Source organism: Eriocheir sinensis, chromosome 7 (assembly GCF_024679095.1).
Source record: "Eriocheir sinensis breed Jianghai 21 chromosome 7, ASM2467909v1, whole genome shotgun sequence".
NCBI lineage: Eukaryota > Metazoa > Arthropoda > Malacostraca > Decapoda > Varunidae > Eriocheir > Eriocheir sinensis.
Genome location: NC_066515.1, coordinates 6,506,755 through 6,516,914, shown reverse-complemented (window position 1 = coordinate 6,516,914; position 10,160 = coordinate 6,506,755).

Here is a 10,160-nt window from a genome sequence, read left to right as displayed (position 1 = left end):
TCCATTCCACTTCCTTTCACGACCCGTTTTTTTTTTCTCCCCACAGCTTCCCCCCCCCCCCCCCTTCGTCCTCTGCACCTTTCATCACTCCTTACGATCAACAGTCCTTTCTTTTCTCCTTATGAACACTCCAATATTAAACACGAAATGCTACTCCAATACAGTACTTTCCTAATATCCTTTGTATATCATTATATTCCATCTTCACAGATTGTATGGTTGATCTATAGATTGCATGATTGGGATTACATAGTGTATGGTTGGGCGGGGATGGCAGATGGAGTTCAAAGTCGGGAAGTGCATCATTATGAGTGTAGGTAGGAGCAACCCCTCACATAATTATTGCTTAAATGACACTCCTATAAGCAAGTCTAGGTGTGAGAGGGATTTAATGGTCTTTGTGAGCTCTGATCTCCGTCCAAGAGCACAATGCATTCAGGCTAGAAAGCGAACAAATAGGGTGTTGGGATCCATTTCCAAGAGCGTAAGCAACAGAAGCGCCGAAGTCATCCTCAAGCTATATTTATCATTAGTTCGACCTCATCTGCGGTTCGGTTTTGGTCACCTTACTATAGAATGGATATCAAAATGTTAAAATCGGTACATGGGAGGATGGCAAAGATGATTCATACATAGGAATACTTAGGAAGAACAGACATCGGAAGACCTGTCGGTCTATGGCGAGGGTGTCTGTTTACTACCGCTACTACTAGTAATCTACGTGTGGTAGGACAGGACAGAATAGATGAAGGCTCTTCCCCACCCACCTCTCCCTCCGGCAACGTGCCGGCAGGAAATAGTTAGAAGAGAACACCATGCACCTTTAAGGAAGAATGGGACATGGAAATTCTACAGTAAAGAGAGAAATAAGAGGAAATTACTACCCTTAAATTACGCTACTGTTGACCTAAGCTGTGGGGGAAAAGAACATGGCATTAGGTTGTAACCGTGCTGCAGTCTGCCTGATACATACGAAAAAGAGTTAGTAAACAGTGTATGTAGTTGATTCTTAAAACATTATAAAAGCTAGTATTCAATTGGACTCCTCACAATGGGGTGAGATGTAGTTTCAGGGATTACAAATAGAGGCTCGATCCTCGTTTACCTTCGGCACGGGCGTACGCTCCAGGTTAAGAAGCTTGCCATATGAGGAAAGACTTAAATTTGCATTCTCCAGAGGGGCAAAGGGTGCGAGGAGACTGGATCGAAATTTTTAAATGGCTGAAAGGTTTTAATAAGGGGGGTATTAATAATGTTCTGATGGTAAGAAAATCGGATAATCAATCAAACAATCAATTGGGGCATACGCCGGGGGGCGCGTCGCCTCGCCCACCCTACGACGCCAAGCCAGGGGATCTCTCCGGGCGAGTCTCCATGCAGGCCCCCTTCCCAACCTGAGTACCTCCTGGCAGGATCTATTGACTTACTCATCCACGAATTCCATGGGGGTCCCCTTGGCCTCCTCCACTCAGGATTGTCTCTAATAGAGACAACCCGATGAGCAGTATCAGCTTCCGGAAAACATGCCAAGTGCCCGTATAGCCGGAGTTGCCGTTGACGGGCTATGCAGGTAATATATGTCGAATCAGTCTCACGGAGTAGTCGCCGGTGTGACACAAAGTCATTCTAGCGATATCCCATGATTATGCGTAAACGCTTATTACCAAAGGCATCAATCCGCCTCTCCAAGTCCCCATTTAGTGTCCATGTCTCACAACCATAGAGTAAGACAGGGAGCACAAGGGACTTGAAGATCCGGATCTTTGTCCTTCTGCACATGTATCGACAACGCCATATACTCGTGTTGAGCGAGTCCATAACACCGTGGGACAGATCAATCCGTCGTAAGACTTCCTGGCCAGACTCACCGTTTTTATAAACTACGCTACCAAGATACGTGAAACTTTCTGAGATCTCAACTTCCTCGCCACATACATGAACAGCCTGAACTGTGTCATCCAGCAAGCCTCCAAACACCTGTACCTTGGCCCAGGAGACCTGAAGTCCCAAGGGCTTCGCCTCCTCGTGCAGTGCCTCGAGAGCCATCACCAAAACATCCAGCGACTCCGCTAGGACTACTGCATCATCAGCAAAAACAAGGTCAGTGACCCTGGTATTACCAATGGATGCTCCGCAATGACTTTGGTCCACAACTCTGCCCAGTACCCAGTCCATACAAGTGTTGAAAAGCGATGGGGCAATGACACAGCCCTGCCTCACTGCATTCACAGGAAAGAAGCTGGACAACCCCCCCCCCCCCCCCCTCACACACACACACACACACACACACACACACACACACACACACACACACACACACACACACACGCACACTTCACAGCACCTTCTGTCCCAGAATACAGGCCAGTCAGCAAACCAATAATCCTCGCAGGAATCCCACTGAGTCGAAAAAGATCCCAGAGTGCCTCACGATGCACTGAGTCAAACGCTTTCTTGAGATCCACATTGACTCTAAGCATCCCCTGTCGAAACTCACGTCGGCGCTCCACCAGTACGCGAAGCGCTAGGATACGGTCAGTTGTTGACTTACCAGGCGTGAACCCAGACTGTTCAGGTCTCTGCAGCTTCAGCAGCTGGCTGCGAATTCGCATCAGCAATAGGTGGGCAAGCACCTTGCCTGGCACACTGAGCAGTATAATACCACGGTAGTTGTTGCAGCCCTGGTGGTCCGCTTTTCCTTTCCAGATAGGGACGACCAACCCCCTCTTCCAGTCAGGAGGAATGGTACCGGACTGCCATACGGCAGTCAAGACCGCATGCAACCCGCGGATCATGGCCTCACCTCCAGCTTTGAGCAGCTCCGCGCTGATGTTACAGGCGCCAGGTGCCTTCCCACCCCTCAACTTGGCCACAGCCTCTCTGACCTCGCCCAGAGAGGGTGGGCTTTCGAAAATGGGTGGGTCAGCATCCGCCACCTGCAACCCAGCAACTGGAAGCTGCCCACGTGGAGGGTCCGCCATGTACAGCTGCTCAAAGTACTCAGCCCAACGAGCCCTCTGCCCATCCATGTCCGACACGAGGCAGCGGTCAGCTGTTCGGATAGCTCTCACCTGAGAGGAAGACTTGGAGCGGAGCTTCATTCATTCGCATTTAAATGATCCTCTACCTCTTCGGCGAGACCAATGACATACCTCTCCTTGTCTCTCCTCAAGGGAGCTCTAGTCCTACGTGACAGAGCCCTGTATTGGTCCTGGTTCCCAGCAAGTCTGGCAGCGCGACTCTCCTCGATATTCTCCAGCGTCTCCACCGAGGCAAAGCCACTCCTAGATCTCGGTCGCTCTCCAATGCACTCCTTGGCAGCTTGCAGAGTCTCACGTTTGAAAGTATCCCACAGTTCTACAGGGTCCTCCAGGGTGTCGAGCACTTCAAACCGATTTGAGACTGTCACTGCATACTCCTGAGCACATGTCAGGTCCTTCAGCCTCTCGAGATGGAACACAGTAGTGTTGCATCTCGAGATTCTTCTTAACCTGACATGAAGCTTGAGTTTTGCAACAACAAGCCTTTGATCAGTTGCAAAGAACTCAGCACTCCGGTATACCCTGCAGCTCTGAAGGATCCTCCAACGAGTACTTACGAGAATGTGGTCGATATCCTTAGCTACCCCTCCGGCATCGCTATACCAAGTCCAGCGGTGCAGCTCTGGTCTCTGGTACCAGGAACCCGCAAATCTCAACCTTCTCGATTTTGCAAAATTCAGGAGGAGAGAGCTGTTGATGTTCCTGGTACCAGATCCATGGGGACCAACACATAGCTCGTAGCCAACCCTGTCAGCGCCAGTAGTAGCATTGAAGTCGGACAGGACAATGAGTGTGTCCCGGGGAGGGCACTGGTCTAATACGGAGTCGAGTTTGGCGTAGAAAGTCTCCTCTTCAGTTTCACGCATCTCGGTAGGAGCGTACACTGCAACAAGAGACATGAAGTCCAATGTGTGCTTCAACCTCACTCGCATTATACGCTCATCAACCGGAGCAACCTCAACCACAAATGGCAGCAGTTGCCTGGAGATGTCTATAGCTACCCCCCTGATATGAAAGCCATTGCTCTTTCCGGACCAGTAGAAGGTGTACCCCCCCCCCCCACACACACACACACTGATCTCGTCACTGCCAGGCCTCCTTGCCTCAGAGAGTGCCACTATGTCCACCCTCAGCCCTCTGAGCTCATATGATAGGTAGGGCAATCGATCATCATCCGAGAGGCTCCGGACGTTCCAGGAGTCCAGAAGTAGAGCCCTCCGAAGCTTAACCCCGGGCCTGGTTCTGCGGGCGGGCGCAGCGGGTAGAACACACACACACACACACACACACACACACACACACACACACACACACACACATATATATATATATATATATATATATATATATATATATATATATATATATATATATATATATATATATGTACATATATATATATATATATATATATATATATATATATATATATATATATATATATATATACACACACACACACAGACACACACACACACACACACACACACACACACACACATATATATATATATATATATATATATATATATATATATATATATATATATATATATATATATATATATATATATATATATATATATATTAGGGTAGGCATTGGCTGAGTGGTTAGTGTGCTGGGCCAGCATTCATCACGCCATGGACAACGTCGATTCGAATCCCCACGCTACCACTTCGGATTTTTCAGTCACCGCCGAGTGGCCTAAGACTACCCACATGCTGCCCTGAATACCACTTATCAACCTGGATTCTAGAAGAAACCGTATAAGTGAATAAAAAATGAGTTCGGGGGGCGCCATAACGGACTTGGGTCGACCACCAGCTTGGCTCTTGAAGAAACCCTACCGGCACTATAGGCTGAGATGTAAAAAAATAAAAATAAATAAATAAAATATATATATGTATATATATATATATATATATATATATATATATATATATATATATATATATATATATATATATATATATATAGTATTGGGTTTAAATTGGATAAACTCAGATTCAACAAGGCTATAGGCAAAAATTGGATTACTAACAGAGTGGTAGATGAGTGGAACAGGCTTAGCTGTCATGTTATGAGTGCCAATACGATAGTCAAATTGAAAAATAAATTAGATAAATTCATGGATAGTAATGTTAGGTATGGTTAGGAGCTGCCTACCGGCCTCTTGCAGACTCCTTACGTTCTTATGTTCTTATATTCACATTTTTTTCATTCTCATTTTATCTTTCACAATCCATTCATTTTCCCCCCTACATTCCACTCGACCTCCCATCTCTCAACTACTCCATTCTTTGATATCTCAGTCGTATCGTTACATACCCCCACCTCTTCCATTCTCTTCTCCATTTGCAATCCCTTTCTCTCGGCACCATTTCATTTAATTTTTCTCACTACACCTAACACAAAGCCTCTTTTACGCATTCTCTCTCTCTCTCTCTCTCTCTCTCTCTCTCTCTCTCTCTCTCTCTCTCTCTCTCTCTCTCTCTCTCTCTCTCTCTCTCTCTCTCTCTCTCTCGCATACTCCCACACAGCATAGTCGTAAGGGATAATAAGGAGAAATTCAAGGCTTCCCCTCGTTCGTAAGAACTTGTGGAGGCCCGGAGCACGAAAACTTTGGGGTACGTGCGTCACGGCTCAAACGCGCGCACACACACACACACACACACACACACACACACACACACACACACACACACACACACACACACACACACCTCCTTTACCACTCTACTCTCTTGTTCCCCTCCTCGTTTTTTCAATCTTCTACCTTCATATGTCGTCGTTCTCCCTTTCGTCTTAACTTCATTAATAAAGGAGATAACTTGCATTGGAGAGAGAGAGAGAGAGAGAGAGAGAGAGAGAGAGAGAGAGAGAGAGAGAGAGAGAGAGAGAGAGAGAGAGAGAGAGAGATTATCCTGTTTCTCCTCTAAGTCCGTGAATGGCGTAACAACAATCAAAGTTTGCAATGTTTGTTTATGGAAGTTGTGTGAGTGGGGTAGTGCTGTGGAGCGCATGACGGTTTTGATCTCTGAAAAACCTATTTTTGGGAACACGGAATGACTAGTGCACGATACCTAGAATGTGAGAGGGATACTCGCTCTCGCGATAAAGCCTTGAGAAAAACGGCAAATATCCCAACTTTTAGACTATAACGAGTCGAGGCTGCACTAGAAAAAAAACAAATAATAACGTGTGAAACAGTCGAGTGAAGTAATCGAGCATGGTGCTGGCAGCGCCACCTGGACACAGGCAAAGAGAGGTGCCGCAAGCCCCATTCTTTCAAGGTGCCTCGACGGAGGTTCGAGGAACCCTCTGTGGGGAAGGATGGGGGGACATAAGGAATGTGCACTAGTCATTCCGGGTTCCCAAAAATAGGTTTTTCAGAGATCAAAACCGTCATTTTGGGATCCCTTCATGACTAGTGCACGATAGCTAACTCCCACTTGGAGCAGGAAAGAAGGTGACTCCATCGAAGTGCCACAAACCTGAGTCTACTTTTGCGTCAAAGTCGGTATGCGTAGAGACGGCCTGAGTCACCCGAACTTAGTATAGTGTACAATCTTGAATAATCCTCTCAATGGCCCAGGACGGGGAAAACCAGCTCAACAAATCCAAAGAAGCACTGGGTCAATTCATTTAAGCCCAAATGTAATCACAATAGCAATGGACCACGTCTGATATGGAAGCATACTTCCAGCACAAGTATTCCTTTTTACGGGCAAAGAGAAGGAAAATCTAAACAGAGGAAAGAGGTTGGAATGCTCTTTACCCCTTCCGCCTGCTTTCGCGGCTGACGTAATGTCAACACACTTTCCTGATGTATCTTCCTCGACGCAGGAAGTCCCAGTGCAACGCAGGGGCGTCGTCCGTGGAGAGGGAGAGGTAGCTGGCTATAAAACAAGAAGCCGTGCTCTGCTGGCTGCTCTCCTTGACGCGGTACAGAGAATGGGTCCGAGCGAAGGCCAGGGATTCCGCGGCACCCCGGACATCGTGAGCACGGGATGCGTGGCCCAGACATTCTTCCGCAGTTATTATCCTCAGAAGATCTACAGTCCTCCTGGTGGACAAAGGTATTGCAGATGTGGGGTCACAGAACAAGCGATGCTGATCGCGACCCGTAGAGGATGCTATGCGTATCCTCAAGGCCGACACAAGGCAGAGTGGATAAGCTTCCCTTTGTAGGTACCAAGCTGGTAAGACCAATGGTTTGGGGACGGTGAACGAGACGCTCATTCTTACCTAGCGCTGAAGAGGCAGAACTAAGGAAACTGCGGAGCCAATTGCCGTGGATGCAATGAACCAGGGGAACGTATTCGCGCCCTGAGCTGCAAGAACCTGAAGCCGGAGGTGAGCGCTACGAGGAACAGGGTGCATTTACTGAAGGTTCGTCGTGGTACTTGGAGGAAGAGAGGGACGTTATAACCTTTTCTAGAGACCAAAAGGTGCTGCCTCTCCTAGGGGAATGATTTTGACGAGAGCCACGCTGAAGAAGCTGAACTGAGTGAGGGTTTCGGACAAGACCCCAGCCATGCTTATGGGGGACAGCCAGCTATACGTCATACCCTCACGAAGGATCGGAAACCCCTCCAATGAGATTCGTAATGTCTTAGGAGAAGAGAAAGAGCGAAAAGAGGAAAGCACGTCCTATACGGCCTTTGAGGGAACGAGGTGTGCTAGACAGGCCTGAGAAACTCTATGCGTGAGGTGCCAGGGTGGAGAAAGAGTCTGCCGGGGCGAATCCCCTCGATAGCATGAGCTTCTGGCGGGGGAGGAGGACACCACTGGTCAAGCATCGCGAACCATGGTTGTGATGGTTGTGCTGGCCACCACGACCTTATCAATAACAGCTACCCCGCCCCTGATGGATTTCGGGCTATGCATCACTTTCCATTTTAGGCTAGCACCTGGAGGAGGGAACAAATAAAATGAATCCCACCTGTTCTATTGTTCGGTAAAAACGTCTGGACCGCCCTCCGTTTTCTGAACACCTCTGACGAGGAAATTGGGAAGCAGGCAAAGAGATCGATCTGAGGTGTCCCCCACCTAATGCATAGTTTCTCGAAATACTCCAATTTTAAGGTCCGTACCACTGAAGACCTCTTGAAGCGGGAGAGAGCATCTGCCCACTCGTTGCTCTCCCCTGGGAGCTGTTGGGTTGACAGCGAAATGCGACGTAATGCCGCCAGGGCAGATATTTGTTCCGACAGTGATAGCAGGTTTTCCTGAACAGGAGGTGCAATGCTTGGCGCGGCATTGGACCGCTGTAATGTTATCGCTGTCGAAGCAGATAGTCTTGCCCTCCAGGCTGGGGTACTCCTAAAGAAAGAAGGGAGAAACCCGGAATCGAAGAAGCCCAACAGGAATTCCCATTGTCTGCGAGTTATGGTGAGGAACTGAAGCACTAAAGAGTTTGAAGCTAGGGTTTATAATCTGAGATAGCCTTACCGTGGCAAACTCGAGTCCCAGTGGAAACCTGGTAAACTGAAAGCTACCTCTCCAACCTGGAAAGCGAGAAACCAACAGGACGAGGGTGGATGGGACTGTGCCAGTAAGTGTTCTGCGGATCAAGTGCTGCCAACCAGTAATGTTGTCGAAGCCGCAACCTCACTTGTTGGAACGATAGCAGTCGAAATTTTAAGGTTTTGATGTATGACTTTAATTAGCTTAGGTCTTTGGCACAGTGAAAACACGGGAGAGAAAAACTTTCCCAACCGTTTTTTTTCGCCCCCTTGTAAGGAAAACGTTCATGGGAACCTTCGTAAACTTAGGAGGAAACTTGCCTCGTGATCAGAGGTTCAAGGCCAGGCCTGTCCTTGTCTGACGACGGCGGGTGCCCATCCGTTTCCTGTCCATGCCTCCTGCCTGGGAACGGAGGGTCACTAAGTTGTCTCCTCCAATCTGGCTCTCCTTCTGTGGTAGTGCTCTTGCATGGAATCCTGCTTCCTGCGAGATACACAAACGGGGGCTGTTGACCCCCTCCCCTACGATAGGCGGATTGTTAGCACGTCTTATTGTGGCTTGGCTGACCGCTGCTGGAGAGAAGCTGACGCTTGGGGTACCACTAACTTGATTGTTGGTGTATCAGCTGACAGGCATCTTTGCACAGGGTCCTGAGAGTGGGGAAAAGGTTTGGAGCGATAGCGAAACGCTTCACGGCGTAAATTGGGGTGCTCCCCCACCAGAGCTAAGCATGTCGACAGAAGGAATGAGAGGCCAAATCCTTTCTCTGTTGTCGTCACAGCCTCAGAAAGGGTACCGAACGACAAGTGTGACAAAGAGGAACATGAGAGGTAGTGGACTCCGACACTCCCTTCGCCTTTAAAGTGGGGCGTCGATAGGTATGGACTCCTAGAGCGGCGTCGGCGGACGCTCTAAGTCCTCCTTGGTAGGAACTGGAGGAGGGCTGTAAAGGGCCGACACAGAGTTCTGTTTCCTGACGGCCGAAAAGCTTTAAAAAGGACTGGAACATGTCCGCAAGTTGAAAGAATTAAGGTTGAAGGCTGGCCGCCAGCTCCTGCCTTCAACTCAAACGTTTAAGGACAGAGCACCCAGTCTGGACTATAGTGTCTGTGAGGTCTTAATATCTAAGTATATTAAAGTACCTGGCCCAACGAATTATGTTTTGTAGGCTGCCGCAAATGGAGATTGATGGCCACAAATATATGTTGGCCTCCAGAAATATCCGTAGACGGCCGCAAATGGACTATGCCATTGAAAAACAAAAATGATAGCAGCCGCAAATAATTGTGAGCCGCTGCAAAAATACGTAGCTGGCCACAAAAAACACGTAGGCTTCAACAGATATACGAAGCTGGCCGCACATAATATGTGTGGCCAGCTTCGTTCATTATGCGTAGGTGACCGCAAATATGCACAGACGACAGCACAAATACGTAGCTGGCCGCCCATAAACGTAGGCGACAACAAATATGCCGAGGGTGTATTGCTTAGTAGCCGTCGCTAGCAGCACCATTACCCCGCCCCACTGCCCTATTGACCATATAGGTGGAGTGGGTGGGTGTGGTTGATGGCGACACACACACACACACACACACACACACACACATCCACTACTTATTAATTACCGCCAAAGGGTAACACCGAGGAGA